At 36.6% G+C, this 18,417-nt stretch overlaps 1 protein-coding gene and 1 long non-coding RNA gene across 6 annotated transcripts in view; one reads left to right on the forward strand and one right to left on the reverse strand.

Moving 5' to 3' along the window:
• DLG2 (discs large MAGUK scaffold protein 2) overlaps positions 1 to 18,417 on the reverse strand; it is a 1,750,933-nt gene that overhangs the window by 1,411,984 nt on the left and 320,532 nt on the right. The gene's annotated exons all lie outside the window — the stretch shown is intronic.
• Positions 480 to 3,169, forward strand: LOC141084488 (uncharacterized). Its single transcript, XR_012231009.1, has 3 exons — positions 480 to 865; positions 1,608 to 1,767; positions 1,878 to 3,169. It is a non-coding gene; the product is annotated as an uncharacterized lncRNA (long non-coding RNA).

The raw sequence follows: 18,417 nt of genomic DNA on the forward strand, positions 1-18,417 counted from the left end.
GCGCAAAAAATTACCATTATGGTCTATGGGTGCGCATGCGCATGTATGCGTTTTTTTGCGCATGCATTTTTTTGGTGTCCATTGGTTAGACTAGTTATAAAAATCCCCACCTAAAAAAACTTAATGTCTATATAAAAGGAGGTGTCTGCCAGCACTGTACCATAACTATAGAGACAGCCTGGAGAGCAGAAAGACTGCAAAAGAAGACCCCATTTTCAATTCCAGCTTCAGCGGCAAGAATGTGAGTATTATTACATCTAAAAAATGTATGCCTGTCCTTTTAAATTGTATATGTACTAATGCTTTGTATTATTTTTACATGCAGTATGTCTTCGGAATCGGAATATTCACCATCCCGGCAGGAACTGGCGCAAGCAGACTGTGAGGTGATTATTTTCGTGCGTTTGGTAAGTATATCTGCTGCTTCTCAAAATCTCTTAACGTTTGTTGTTTTTTTTTTCAGACATCGTCATCTTCAGCGGATGCGACTAGTAAGGGCGAACGGCAGGAGCAGCCAAGCCAAGTCCCGGTGGTGATACTGAATATAAGTATTAAATGATTTGTAATGTTCTTTATTTTTTATCTTCTATATTTCCTCTTTTCTGGATCTTTTTTGTAACTTTTTATTCACACAAAATTAGAATATTCTAATGAATGTGTTTTGTCTAGGTTCCACAACGGGATGAAGACGTCTACCTGGATAATGAGCACCTTATCCGCCTGGTCCAGGAGCGTGCCCCGTTGTGGGACAGCCATGACCGGCTGTACAAGGACAATGTGGTGACCCAGCGGCTATGGAATGAGGTGGCCGCAGCGCTGATGGATGGCTGGGACAGCGCCACTGCATCCTCCAAAAAGGCGTTTAGTAAGTATTTCCCTGCTCTGTTATGCCGCAGTGACTATTGTCCTTGATGGCACTGTTAGGTTTCGTGCTAGATATATTCTAGCAGGAAACCCAACAGTGTCATCTGGCTCAACAGTGACTACTTTGGGTATTGTATTGCTGTCTTGTGCCGCAGTGACTATTGTCCTTGATGGCACTGTTGGGTTTCGTGCTAGATATATTCTAGCAGGAAACCCAACAGTGTCATCTGGCTCTACAGTGACTGCTTTGGGTATTGTATTGCTGTCTTGTGCCGCAGTGACTATTGTACTTGTTGGTACTGTTGGGTTTCGTGCTAGATATATTATAGTAGGAAACCCAACAGTGTCATCGGGCTCTACAGTGACTGCTTTGGGTATTGTATTGCTGTATTGTGCCGCAGTGAGTATTGTCCTTGCTGGCACTGTTGGGTTTCGTGCTAGATATATTATAGCAGGAAACCCAACAGTGTCATCTGGCTCAACAGTGACTGCTTTGGGTATTGTATTGCTGCATTGTGTGGCAGTGACTATTGTCCTTGATGGCACTGTTGGGTTTCGTGCTAGATATATTCTAGCAGGAAACCCAACAGTCTCATCTGGCTCAACAGTGACTGCTTTGGGTATTGTATTGCTGTATTGTGCGGAAGTGACTCTTGTTCGTGATGGCACTGTTGGGTTTAGTGATAGCATATGTCGTGCATGAAACACAATTGTTAAATGTTGTTTGTTTGTTTTTCCAACAGTGGACAAAGTCCGAACATGTTGGCGCTCAATCAAGGACAGCTTCAAAAGTGATGTTCGTGCTGAAGGCCAGGTTCCCAGTGGTTCAGCGTCAAGGACAAGAACAAGATACCGGTACTATCAAGTGTTGCAGTTCCTAAGACCCGTCCTTGCCACCAGATCGTAAGTATTATAAATTTTGGGTTTTTATTTTTATTAATCTGTGTTTTTCTAATCCACAGCTGATGCTTCTTGTAAAGGCATGATAGTAATGATTTTCCTTTCTTTCACAGCACCTGGAGCAGCACCCTGCAACCTGGCCCTGGAGCGGTCTTGATCGGACGTCCTCTGACCCGTTCCAGCCATCCGACAGCCAGGAAGCACCTTGCAGGTCAGCCACAAAGACAGCTGGTGACCAGGAAGCTGGTCCATCAGGTGTTCCCCTGTCCCAGGTCTCTGCCACTGGTTATGCGGTCACTACCCGCCAGCGGCAGAGGGCCATGGACAGGAATGTCTTGCCCGAGTTTATGCACTTGAGCGAGGCCTTTAATGCCAGCCTCAAGTCGCTGTCAGACAGAGTGGAAAGCTGTTCTTCACTCATGGAACGTGGTTTTAACCACATGGAACACCGCTTCCATTCTGTCGAACAGCGCCTTGACCGTCTGGAGGCCGACCTCAACAGAACAACGCACCATTTTTTTAGTAAGATTGAAAAGGGCATGGCGGAACACCTTAGTCCAGAGCAACAGCTGAGTGTGCTGCAGGCCTGCAACAATGCTTTCTTGCAGGCTATGCAGCATAATCGGTACGGGCAGCAGTCAGTGGTGTCATTTCCAACTGTGCCACCATTGACTCGCTTCACCTCACTACCGACATGTGCTGCATACCACTGCACGGACACCTCTATTCAAAGCCAGGACACCCACCATTACACCACCTCAAGTCTGAGTGCTACTGGTCACTTCACCGACACCACCATGGCAAGCGCTGCTCCTGTCTGCAGCACCACCGCCACCCCCATGCATGCTTGGAGCACAGCCACAGTAACCACTTCTCAAACGTGGAACAGCCCTGCCACAAACACTACAACATGTAGTAGCCCTGCCACCACCACTCCGCAAACCTGGACCATCACTGCCACCACCAGTCCTCCTGCAAGAACGAGCACTGCCACCGCCACCACAGAGCATCAGCAGCAGCCACAGCAGCAGCAGCATGCACAGCAGCAGGCACAGCAGCAGACGGGGACCCACATTCCTTATTTGCCCAAAGTTCCAGGCGGCACCAACAATCAAGGCGGGCATTGGGCCCAAGTAGGTCCAGGCAGGCCAGTTTAAGGAGACAAACAGTTAGGACCACTGTAGCTGAACCTCTGTCCTCTCCTCCTAGTGTGTCTAGTTCCATTCCCATAACTCGACTCCCTTCCCCCACAAGTTTTGTTGCCCCTTCCCCTTGAACACCTTGATCGACTATAAGCTGTTTATCTTCACTGCACACCCCAACTTGCAACCATCTGCCCCCAAACGCAGAAAAAAATAAAGTTTTTTATAATTTTTTGGTTAAAAATAAATTTAAATTTCTGGTTCACCATAACAAAGTTTGATTAATGTTTTTGGCGCCGCCTACACACACTGCGCTGTACACACAATGCGCCTTAAACTTTGCAAGGTGTCATAAAAAGTGTTTTGAGGATTGGCTGTTTTTATCATCTTCATTTCACTTATTGTAATACTAGGCAAGGGGGATTATTGATATACCTTGTAATTAACAACATACTCTTATTACATGTGTGTTGAATCCACTGATGGGTAAAATACACGTCATATGTTAAATACCAAGGTCTAGTATACTAACTAGAGTTGACCGACTAGGATCTGGTTTCATAAAACACAAACTGGTGAAACTCGGGCAAAAAAAAGTTCGAAACCCTACCACAATGTTAGTTAATGGGAAATAAAAGTCGGCATTGAGCGGATTACATTCATCCACTCAATGCAGACTTTTATTCCCCATTGACTTGCATTGGGGTCGGGTTTTGAACGAAACTCCGACTTTTTTTTTCCACTAGTCGGACCAATTTCATTTGAAACGAATTTGGTTTCATGAAACCCGATCTTACCAAAGTCGCTCAACTCTAATCATACAGTAACTATTTATCAATCATGGCCTGGTTAATACACATATCATATTTAACCTGCAGCGTTGCTTACGTACCAATATATCGCAGACTAGCGATGCTGCATTTTAACTCATATGTGTATTTATCTGCCCAGGTGTGAGAACATCATGAATTCACAGGTATACATGGGAAGTTTTTTATTTTATTGAAGTGTAAATAACATAGTGCACTCGGTACTGGTATCAAAACAGGTTTTTTATTAACATACACAAACGAAAACATTCTTACACCATTTCATCTTGCCAGTGCACCCGTCCTACATCAGAGATAAAGTAGGCCGCAAATTGGTCCCTCATTTGGCCAACTTCAACGGATGACCTGAGAGGGTACTGAGTGAATTCAGGCAATGGGTTAGGAGCAGCATCATCCAGTTCAAAGGTCGGGTGCTCTTTAGCCATCACAAAATTATGTAGAACCACACACGCCTTCACCACCTCATCCACTGTTTCAAGTTTAAGATTAATGGCTGTGCCGAGAATTCGCCATCTGGAGACAAGAATCCCAAAAGCACACTCGACAGTTCTTCTGGCCCTGGTCAGCCTGTAATTAAAGATTTTTTTGGTGTGGGCCAAGTCACGGCTGGAGTAGAGTTTCAGTAGGTTTGCGCACATTTGAAAAGCCTCATCCCCAACCATTACAAAGGGCAGTGGTGGAGCTTGTGTGAAGAAGAGGCCGTGGCATAGGGAAATTAAATTGGTTGCCATACAACCTCCGGCCCATGTCTGAGTTTTTAAAAGCCTGTGAGTCATTACCACGGCCAAATGCTCCAATGTCCACTGCTACAAACATACATTCAGCATCCGCAATGGCCATGAGTACTATTGAAAAGTACTTTTTGTAATTATAGTACTCAGATCCCGTTCTTTTGGGTTTGATGATCCGTATGTGTTTACCATCAACAGCTCCCAAACAGTTGGGGAAATTGCAGACTGTCCAGAATTTGTCAGTAATTTCCATCCACTTTTCAGCGGTGGGCAGGGGCATAAATTCGGGACAAAGAACGTTCCAGAGAGCCCGGCAGGTATCCACAACAATTCCAGACAAGGTAGAGATTCCAATACGGTACTAGAAGTGTAGTGAAGATAGGGTCTCTCCAGTCGCCAGGAATCTGCGAAACAGAGAAAGAAGTAAAATTAATATTTCTGTATATGGTTTTTTTAAAACTATAAAATAAAAAATTAGTACATTCACGAAAAATAATTAGCCTGGGTTTTGAATAGTACATGTAAAAAAAAACCCATCAGACCCCACCCCTTGGTTTTTAAATATTACGTACCGTAATGTGACCAGGAGCCGTTCCTCAGGAGGAATCGCACGATGAAGCTGTGTGTCCTGTCTCCGGATGGATTCTTGGACACGACCAAGCAAATCCCTGAAGCTTTCTTGGGACATCCGGATATAATCTGTAAATTTCTCCGGGTTTGCCTGTAGCTCGCTGTAGAGGGTGTGGTACACCCCACGGCTCTCCCGGAGTTCAACAATCAGATGTATACACATACACCGCCGCTGCCGTCTTCGCTGTCTCTCTTCCTTTGTTCATGGCAAGCAACTGCATATGCCCTAGCCATCGCGATGTCCAAATCCAAGTTGAAGTGAAAACTCTTCCAGCGCAGATCCATGTTGACACGAGAACAATCAAGCAAATGTGAAGAATACTGTAGACAGGGTCTATATATTAACATACCACACCGCCACTGACGTCCCATTGGTCGTGTGTGTTGCAAGATTGTTATCTAGATTTTTTTGGGGGTGAGGACAAACAATGTGCAAAAAAACGCAAACGCACTAAAAACGCATACAAACGCTGCGTTTTTTTCCTGCATGTGCATAAAAATGCTTGAAAAAAAACCGCAGCGTTTGTATGCATTTTTTTCATGCGTTTGTGTGCGCAAAAAACGCACCACAAAAAAACGCAAGTGTGAAAGTAGCCTAAGTGACCGACTGGTAATGAGGTTGTTGAACTATTTAGTTTTATGGTTAAAACTCAATAATCTCATCACTTCCCAGACTCACAAAAATTTCCACAAACATCTCCAAAGTCCTGTAGAAATCCTTGCCAGAAGAGCGGAATCCGTTCTATCTGCAGAGAAGCAGACGCCATATTATGTCTATGGATGAAGGACTATCAACATCTCATTTATATCTACTGTACCTTCTATCATATATCATCTATCCATCTATCATCTATCTATCCATTATCTATCTATATATATCTCATATGTATATCCATTTTGCTGGTTTCATAAGGGCCCGGAAATGGCTAAAAATATACATACAAATAAATATATTCTTTGCAGGTGTAATATTATATAGCCGCACGTAAGAGACATTCAAATCCTTTGGTGTTGGGTACTAATGTGAGTCTTGGGAAATGGACAAAGCCCGAAATAACTGGATTACATCACTTGTCACAGATGGAGGATTAAAACCTCTTCATCAGCCGAGTAAAATAATGTCGTCAAAGCAATGACACAGCCTGGAAAGGTTATGTCCATGTTATCTCATACTGAATCAGCTCTTCAGAATGAAGACAACATCAAGGCTTTCATGTTATTACAATGTCTGTGGACCAAAGGGAGTGGAGGAAATAATATGATATCCGTAGAGTCAGAGGGTCAACGATGGAGGCATTAACCCTTTCACTAAGTAAAATATTACAGATGAATCTTATGGGCACATTGTAACACGCGCAGACTGTAAATCCCAGACTTGATGGACGGAGTCTCACATGCAAGACAATAATATTCTTACAATGTCATTGAGGCAAAATTCAGGTCAAAATTTTATTAGACATGAGACTGCAAATTTCATACGTACAAAAAAAAAACTACTATAATACTGCTCTCTATGTACAAGACTATAATACTGCCCCTATGTACAAGAATATAACTACTATAATATAGCCCCATGTACAAGAATATAACTACTATAACAATGCCCCCTATGTACAAGAATATAACTATTAGAATACTGCTCTCTATGTACAAGACTATAACTACAATAATACTGCGCCTATGTACAAGAATATAACAACTATAATACTGCCCCCTATGTACAAGAATATAACAACTATAATACTGCTCCTATGTACAAGAATATAACTACTATAATACTGTCCCTATGTAGAAGAATATAACTACTATAATACTGCTCCTATGTACAAGAATATAACAACTATAATACTGCCCCCTATGTACAAGAATATAACTACTATAATACAGCTCCTATGTACAAGAATATAACTACTATAATACTGCTCCTATGTACAAGAATATAACTACTATAATACTGCCCCTATGTACAAGAATATAACTACTATAATACTGCCCCCTATGTACAAGAATATAACTACTATAATACTGCCCCCTATGTACAAGAATATAACTACAATAATACTGCCCCCTATGTACAAGAATATAACTACTATAATACTGCCCCTATGTACAAGAATATAACTACTATAATACAGCTCCTATGTACAAGAATATAACTACTATAATACTGCTCCTATGTACAAGAATATAACTACTATAATACTGCCCCTATATACAAGAATATAGCTACTATAATACTGCTCCTATGTACAAGAATATAACTACTATAATACTGCTCCTATGTACAAGAATATAACTACTATAATACTACCCCCTATGTACAAGAATATAACTACTATAATACTACTCCCTATGTACAAGAATATAACTACTATAATACTGCCCCTATGTACAAGAATATAACTACTATAATACTGCCCCTATGTACAAGAATATAACTACTATAATACTGCCCCTATGTACAAGAATATAGCTACTATAATACTGCCCCTATGTACAAGAATATAACTACTATAATACTGCCCCCTATGTACAAGAATATAACTACTATAATACTGCCCCCTATGTACAAGAATATAACTACAATAATACTGCCCCCTATGTACAAGAATACAACTACTATAATACTGCCCCTATGTACAAGAATATAACTACTATAATACAGCTCCTATGTACAAGAATATAACTACTATAATACTGCTCCTATGTACAAGAATATAACTACTATAATACTGCCCCTATATACAAGAATATAGCTACTATAATACTGCTCCTATGTACAAGAATATAACTACTATAATACTGCTCCTATGTACAAGAATATAACTACTATAATACTACCCCCTATGTACAAGAATATAACTACTATAATACTACTCCCTATGTACAAGAATATAACTACTATAATACTGCCCCTATGTACAAGAATATAACTACTATAATACTGCCCCTATGTACAAGAATATAGCTACTATAATACTGCCCCTATGTACAAGAATATAACTACTATAATACTGCCCCTATGTACAAGAATATAACTACTATAATACTGCTCCTATGTACAAGAATATAACTACTATGATACTGCCCCTATGTACAAGAATATAACTACTATAATACTGCCCCTATGTACAAGAATATAACTACTATAATACTGCCCCTATGTACAAGAATATAACTACTATAATACTGCCCCTATGTACAAGAATATAACTACTATAATACTGCTCCTATGTACAAGAATATAACTACTATGATACTGCCCCTATGTACAAGAATATAACTACTATGATACTGCCCCTATGTACAAGAATATAACTACTATAATACTGCCCCTATGTACAAGAATATAACTACTATAATACTGCTCCTATGTACAAGAATATAACTACTATGATACTGCCCCTATGTACAAGAATATAACTACTATAATACTGCCCCATGTACAAGAATATAACTACTATAATACTGCTCCTATGTACAAGAATATAACTACTATAATACTGCCCCCTATGTACAAGAATATAACTACTATAATACTGCCCCTATATACAAGAATATAACTACTATAATACTGCTCCTATATACAAGAATATAACTACTATAATACTGCCCCTATGTACAAGAATATAACTACTATAATACTGCCCCTATGTACAAGAATATAACTACTATAATACTGCTCCTATGTACAAGAATATAACTACTATAATACTGCTCCTATGTACAAGAATATAACTACTATAATACTGCTCCTATATACAAGAATATAACTACTATAATACTGCTTCTACGTACAAGAATATAACTACTATAATACTGCCCACTATGTACAAGAATATAATTACTATAATACTGCCCCTATGTAAAAGAATATAACTACTATAATACTGTCCCCTATGTACAAGAATATAACTACTATAATACTGCCCCTATATACAAGAATATAACTACTATAATACTGCCCCCTATGTATAAGAATATAACTACTATAATACTGCTCCTATGTACAAGAATATAACTACTATAATACTGCCCATATGTACAAGAATATAACTACTATAATACTGCTCCTATGTACAAGAATATAACTACTATAATACTGCCCCCTATGTACAAGAATATAACTACTATAATACTGCCCCTATATACAAGAATATAACTACTATAATACTGCTCCTATATACAAGAATATAACTACTATAATACTGCTCCTACGTACAAGAATATAACTACTATAATACTGCCCCTATGTACAAGAATATAACTACTATAATACTGCTATGTACAAGAATATAACTACTATAATACTGCTCCTATATACAAGAATATAACTACTATAATACTGCTCCTATGTACAAGAATATAACTACTATAATACTGCTCCTATATACAAGAATATAACTACTATAATACTGCTTCTATGTACAAGAATATAACTACTATAATACTGCCTCTATATACAAGAATATAACTACTATAATACTGCTCCTATATACAAGAATATAACTACTATAATACTGCTCCTACGTACAAGAATATAACTACTATAATACTGCCCCTATGTACAAGAATATAACTACTATAATACTGCTCCTATGTACAAGAATATAACTACTATAATACTGCTCCTATGTACAAGAATATAACTACTATAATACTGCTCCTATGTACAAGAATATAACTACTATAATACTGCTCCTATATACAAGAATATAACTACTATAATACTGCTTCTATGTACAAGAATATAACTACTATAATACTGCCCACTATGTACAAGAATATAATTACTATAATACTGCCCCTATGTACAAGAATATAACTACTATAATACTGTCCCCTATGTACAAGAATATAACTACTATAATACTGCTCCTATATACAAGAATATAACTACTATAATACTGCTTCTACGTACAAGAATATAACTACTATAATACTGCCCACTATGTACAAGAATATAATTACTATAATACTGCCCCTATGTAAAAGAATATAACTACTATAATACTGTCCCCTATGTACAAGAATATAACTACTATAATACTGCCCCTATATACAAGAATATAACTACTATAATACTGCCCCCTATGTATAAGAATATAACTACTATAATACTGCTCCTATGTACAAGAATATAACTACTATAATACTGCCCATATGTACAAGAATATAACTACTATAATACTGCTCCTATGTACAAGAATATAACTACTATAATACTGCCCCCTATGTACAAGAATATAACTACTATAATACTGCCCCTATATACAAGAATATAACTACTATAATACTGCTCCTATATACAAGAATATAACTACTATAATACTGCTCCTACGTACAAGAATATAACTACTATAATACTGCCCCTATGTACAAGAATATAACTACTATAATACTGCTATGTACAAGAATATAACTACTATAATACTGCTCCTATATACAAGAATATAACTACTATAATACTGCTCCTATGTACAAGAATATAACTACTATAATACTGCTCCTATATACAAGAATATAACTACTATAATACTGCTTCTATGTACAAGAATATAACTACTATAATACTGCCTCTATATACAAGAATATAACTACTATAATACTGCTCCTATATACAAGAATATAACTACTATAATACTGCTCCTACGTACAAGAATATAACTACTATAATACTGACCCTATGTACAAGAATATAACTACTATAATACTGCTCCTATGTACAAGAATATAACTACTATAATACTGCTCCTATGTACAAGAATATAACTACTATAATACTGCTCCTATGTACAAGAATATAACTACTATAATACTGCTCCTATATACAAGAATATAACTACTATAATACTGCTTCTATGTACAAGAATATAACTACTATAATACTGCCCACTATGTACAAGAATATAATTACTATAATACTGCCCCTATGTACAAGAATATAACTACTATAATACTGTCCCCTATGTACAAGAATATAACTACTATAATACTGCCCCTATATACAAGAATATAACTACTATAATACTGCCCCTATGTATAAGAATATAACTACTATAATACTGCCCCTATGTATAAGAATATAACTACTATAATACTGCTCCTATGTACAAGAATATAACTACTATAATACTGCCCCTATGTACAAGAATATAACTACTATAATACTGCTCCTTATGTACAAGAATATAACTACTATAATACTGCTCCTATGTACAAGAATATAACTACTATAATACTGCCCCTATATACAAGAATATAACTACTATAATACTGCTCCTATGTACAAGAATATAACTACTATAATGCTGCTCCTATGTACAAGAATATAACTACTATAATACTGCCCCTATGTACAAGAATATATCTACTATAATACTGCCCCTATATACAAGAATATAACTACTATAATACTGCTCCTATATACAAGAATATAACTACTATAATACTGCCCCTATGTACAAGAATATAACTACTATAATACTGTCCCCTATGTACAAGAATATAACTACTATAATACTGCCCCTATATACAAGAATATAACTACTATAATACTGCCCCTATGTATAAGAATATAACTACTATAATACTGCCCCTATGTATAAGAATATAACTACTATAATACTGCTCCTATGTACAAGAATATAACTACTATAATACTGCCCCTATGTACAAGAATATAACTACTATAATACTGCTCCTTATGTACAAGAATATAACTACTATAATACTGCTCCTATGTACAAGAATATAACTACTATAATACTGCCCCTATATACAAGAATATAACTACTATAATACTGCTCCTATGTACAAGAATATAACTACTATAATGCTGCTCCTATGTACAAGAATATAACTACTATAATACTGCCCCTATGTACAAGAATATATCTACTATAATACTGCCCCTATATACAAGAATATAACTACTATAATACTGCTCCTATATACAAGAATATAACTACTATAATACTGCCCCTATGTAGAAGAATATAACTACTATAATACTGCCCCTATATACAAGAATATAACTACTATAATACTGCTCCTATGTACAAGAATATAACTACTTTAATACTGCCCCTATGTACAAGAATATAATTACTATAATACTGCTCCTATATACAAGAATATAACTACTATAATACTGCTTCTATGTACAAGAATATAACTTCTATAATACTGCCCCTATATACAAGAATATAACTACTATAATACTGCTCCTATATACAAGAATATAACTACTATAATACTGCTCCTACGTACAAGAATATAACTACTATAATACTGCCCCTATGTACAAGAATATAACTACTATAATACTGCTCCTATGTACAAGAATATAACTACTATAATACTGCTCCTATGTACAAGAATATAACTACTATAATACTGCTCCTATGTACAAGAATATAACTACTATAATACTGCTCCTATATACAAGAATATAACTACTATAATACTGCTTCTATGTACAAGAATATAACTACTATAATACTGCCCACTATGTACAAGAATATAATTACTATAATACTGCCCCTATGTACAAGAATATAACTACTATAATACTGTCCCCTATGTACAAGAATATAACTACTATAATACTGCCCCTATATACAAGAATATAACTACTATAATACTGCCCCTATGTATAAGAATATAACTACTATAATACTGCTCCTATGTACAAGAATATAACTACTATAATACTGCTCCTATGTACAAGAATATAACTACTATAATACTGCCCCTATATACAAGAATATAACTACTATAATACTGCTCCTATGTACAAGAATATAACTACTATAATGCTGCTCCTATGTACAAGAATATAACTACTATAATACTGCCCCTATGTACAAGAATATATCTACTATAATACTGCCCCTATATACAAGAATATAACTACTATAATACTGCTCCTATATACAAGAATATAACTACTATAATACTGCCCCTATGTAGAAGAATATAACTACTATAATACTGCCCCTATATACAAGAATATAACTACTATAATACTGCTCCTATGTACAAGAATATAACTACTATAATGCTGCTCCTATGTACAAGAATATAACTACTATAATACTGCCCCTATGTACAAGAATATAATTACTATAATACTGCTCCTATATACAAGAATATAACTACTATAATACTGCTTCTATGTACAAGAATATAACTACTATAATACTGCCCCTATATACAAGAATATAACTACTATAATACTGCTCCTATATACAAGAATATAACTACTATAATACTGCTCCTACGTACAAGAATATAACTACTATAATACTGCCCCTATGTACAAGAATATAACTACTATAATACTGCTCCTATGTACAAGAATATAACTACTATAATACTGCTCCTATGTACAAGAATATAACTACTATAATACTGCTCCTATGTACAAGAATATAACTACTATAATACTGCTCCTATATACAAGAATATAACTACTATAATACTGCTTCTATGTACAAGAATATAACTACTATAATACTGCCCACTATGTACAGAATATAATTACTATAATACTGCCCCTATGTACAAGAATATAACTACTATAATACTGTCCCCTATGTACAAGAATATAACTACTATAATACTGCCCCTATATACAAGAATATAACTACTATAATACTGCCCCTATGTATAAGAATATAACTACTATAATACTGCTCCTATGTACAAGAATATAACTACTATAATACTGCCCCTATGTACAAGAATATAACTACTATAATACTGCTCCTATGTACAAGAATATAACTACTATAATGCTGCTCCTATGTACAAGAATATAACTACTATAATACTGCCCCTATGTACAAGAATATATCTACTATAATACTGCCCCTATATACAAGAATATAACTACTATAATACTGCTCCTATATACAAGAATATAACTACTATAATACTGCCCCTATGTAGAAGAATATAACTACTATAATACTGCCCCTATATACAAGAATATAACTACTATAATACTGCTCCTATGTACAAGAATATAACTACTATAATACTGCTCCTATGTACAAGAATATAACTACTATAATACTGCTCCTATGTACAAGAATATAACTACTATAATACTGCCTCTATATACAAGAATATAACTACTATAATTCTGCCTCTATATACAAGAATATAACTACTATAATACTGCCCCTATGTATAAGAATATAACTACTATAATACTGCTCCTATGTACAAGAATATAACTACTATAATACTGCCCCTATGTACAAGAATATAACTACTATAATACTGCTCCTATGTACAAGAATATAACTACTATAATGCTGCTCCTATGTACAAGAATATAACTACTATAATACTGCCCCTATGTACAAGAATATATCTACTATAATACTGCCCCTATATACAAGAATATAACTACTATAATACTGCTCCTATATACAAGAATATAACTACTATAATACTGCCCCTATGTAGAAGAATATAACTACTATAATACTGCCCCTATATACAAGAATATAACTACTATAATACTGCTCCTATGTACAAGAATATAACTACTATAATACTGCTCCTATGTACAAGAATATAACTACTATAATACTGCTCCTATGTACAAGAATATAACTACTATAATACTGCCTCTATATACAAGAATATAACTACTATAATACTGCCTCTATATACAAGAATATAACTACTATAATACTGCCTCTATATACAAGAATATAACTACTATAATTCTGCTTATGTAGAATGCACACGTTTAAGTTTTGATCGGTTCACACATTATTGATGACACTGGAAAGTTTGATAACATCTGGTGGTAATCTCAGAGGTGATCTCTTCACTTCAAGCAGATCTTTCTACCTTCCAAGCTTATTTTGAATGCAGGAACAGATAAATCACTGTACATATTAATCCAATAGACGCAGGAGGTAAAATGGATTTTAAACTCTGCTACATAACTGTATAATTCGCTTGGAAGCTGCACCTATGATCCTCCATATGTCGGCACCAGAACAGGCATATTTTGTTATCGTAGAAGACAGTTATTTGGCAGGAAGGAGGAAGCAAAGAAGTACAAAATGGTAAACAGTATGGTAGCAATAAACTACGGTATGTGGTGCTGGCGCAGTCACTGCTGTCAATAAACCTCACCTGGGGAGTGATCATTTTCCTCATGCATATAGAGAATGTCACACAATAGAGGAAAATTTGTGCTCAAGATTTAAAGAGGATCTTTCCAGTTTTCCTCTTATTTTATTCCCGATGTTCCCCTGAGTATTCAGTGTTTTTTTTAATTAAAATCTTCCTCACGGTTCCAGAGATACGAGTCTTTTTATGTAGTGCTACTTTTTATTTGCTTTAGCAAGGGGTGTGGCTTACAGTATCCTCAGGGCGTGTCTTTAGGCTGCTTTGCATATTTAAGCCACGCCTCCTTGTTAAAAAACAAATATTAGATCAAAATACAATAAATAAAACTGCTCATGCCCTATGAAACCATGTGACGGTGACAGGTTCTCTGCAAATGCCCATGACAGGTAATGATAGTGGCATTTAGGCGCTTAAACAAAAGCGATCAAAACAAGCCGTTAAAATCCGGTGCTGGCAGAATAACAGTCTGACAGAACTGTAATGGCTGCAGCCAATCAGTGGCTACTGATTGGCTGCAGTGCTCATAATGTCACACAATCGCCAATGGACACCAGTGCCTGTCTGGGTAGGAGGTAAAATATTTATTTTTTTAATTTTACTAGGGCATAGAAAATGAGCTGTCCAATAGTGGAAAACCCCTTGAATTCTGGTTAGAATAATATTAAGCCTATGAGACGGTGAAGATGATGATGGTGACCAATGTTTTCCAATTTTTATCTAAACACATGTTTTGATATATGCTAATCTATGTGACGCCAGCAGCACATGACCAGCCGCGGTGCTGCGTACTGTACTCACGTGTGACATTCACATCAATGTACAAGCATTGTGTTACCATGGAAACCTCACACATCCGCACCGAGCAGCCGGATACCAGGCAGAGATGGAAACCCTGAGTGTTGGAAATGTCAATCCCCACAGGAGGGGAGGACAACTTAATAGACTGTGGGGGCTTCACACGAGAGCCGCTGATACATGAAAGGCACTGCAAGGCGCCGGCGTGTGAAACGTGTAGGAACCTACCACAATGTATGAGGAACAAGCAAAGAAGTCCTCCATAGCGTTATTGGATGGATGGATGGATAGATAAATAGATAGGTAAGAGATGATATAGAAAGATAATAGACATATAAATAGATAGATAATAGAAAGATAGATGATAGATAGAAAATAGATAGATAGATAGATAGATAATAGATAGATAGATAGATAGATAGATAGATACAGTAGATAAACAGATAGATAATAGACAGATAATGATAGATAGATAGATAGATAGATAGATAGATAGATAGATAGATAGATAGATAAATATCAAAGTAGAACTGTTTGGTAGAAACAAAACTAGTCGTATTTGGAGGAGACAGAATGCTGAGTTGCATCCAAAGAACACCATACCTACTGTGAAGCATGGGGGTGGCAACATCATGCTTTGGGGCTGTTTCTCTGCAAGGGACCATGACGACTGATCCGTGTACTTGAGAGAATGAATGGGGCCATGTATCGTGAGATTTTGAGTGCAAACCTCCTTCCATCAGCAAGGGCATTGAAGATGAAACGTGGATGGGTCTGTCAGCATGATCATGATACCAAGCACACCGCCAGGGCAACAAAGTCGTGGCTTCGTAAGAAGCATATGAAGGCTCTGGAGTGGCCTAGCCAGTCTCCAGATCTCAACCCCATAGAAAACCTTTGGAGGGATTTGAAAGTCTGTGTTGCCCAGCGACAGGCCCAAAACATATATAATAAAATATTGAGATGAACTTTTGTTAACGACCAAATACTTATTTTCAACCCTAATTTGCAAAATAAATCTTGCCAAATCAGACAAGGTGATTTTCTGGATTTGTTTTCTCATTTTGACTCTCATGGTTGTGGTCTACCTATGATGTCAGTTACAGGCCGCTCTCATCTTTTTAAGTGGGAGAACTTGCACAATTGGTGGCTGACTAAATACTTTTTTTCCCCACTATAGATAGATAAATAGATAGACAGTTGATAGATAATAGATGGATAGAAGATAGATAGATAGATAGATAGATAGATAATAGATAGACAGATGATGGTCTTGATATACACTTTATTACAATATTACATTTTGTAGACTATTTCCTGATTTTCATTCTATAAGACATTACTGTCACTAATCCGGAGAAATAAGCCACAATCCTTCTGCATTACTTCGGGATAATGAGAAGACGATGAATGTTTACAGTTTATTGAGTTTTGTTGAGTGAAATCTAAATTAAAATATGGTAACAAAGCAGATTTGTGATTCTCCGAATGTAATTGTCTCGCTCGTACAAAAATAAGGAAAGTATGAGAAATAAACAATCATTACCGCGGGTGGAATATTGGAGAGACATCTTTATTCGGGGATGAGGGTGTATACTGATTTCATTATTAAAAGACAAACGCTTCTCAGCTCTGCCGGGCTACAGGTTTATGTGGAGTATCCTAGTCTGATCCCCAGGTCATAGCCCCCCAGAGAGGTCACCCATTGTCCGCAGCTGAGGTCATAATAGCCAAAGGCCATTATCAAGAAGATCAGTTCCAGAGAAGATCCAAAGAGAACATGGAGCCGAGGTCAATATCCTGCAGGATAACTAGAGTGGTTGCAGAATAAGCAGCTCCACTTTGCCACTGGTAAATGAGGGGGCCACAAAGGCCCCTCTGCCATATATGAAGACATTGGCACATGGTAAGTGAAGGCCAGTTTCTTTAATTTTTGCATTGGGTACCACCAGCTTCCACTAATTTTATGGAGCTGTTAGGATGAGTAAAAAAATTAGCATAAATATTGGCCCCCCCATTTGGGGGTATTACCCAAGCTTGACATCACCGTTGATGCACTGGTCCTGTTGTTTGGGAACTGAAGAGGGCCTACTAGTAAATACATATGTGATTAAAGTATAATAACTGGTAGTCCGACCCCAAGGATCCTCACAGATTCCTAGAATGGAGGCTTCACAAATCCTATATGATTCCATCTCTGTCCGTCTCAAAAGTGAATAGTTAGTACCAACCGCATTATATCTCCATTCACAGAAGGATCTTTAAGACCTCGTTCAGCGGCCTGTTAGAAGTCGCATTGGTCAGATTCTGTAGATCAATTGATAGGTCCAAAAGGTTGGAAAGGTTTATTCCCATCTCAGCACA

Source organism: Dendrobates tinctorius, unplaced genomic scaffold, assembly GCF_039654945.1.
Source record: "Dendrobates tinctorius isolate UK_male_01 unplaced genomic scaffold, ASM3965494v1 ptg000023l, whole genome shotgun sequence".
Taxonomy (NCBI): domain Eukaryota; kingdom Metazoa; phylum Chordata; class Amphibia; order Anura; family Dendrobatidae; genus Dendrobates; species Dendrobates tinctorius.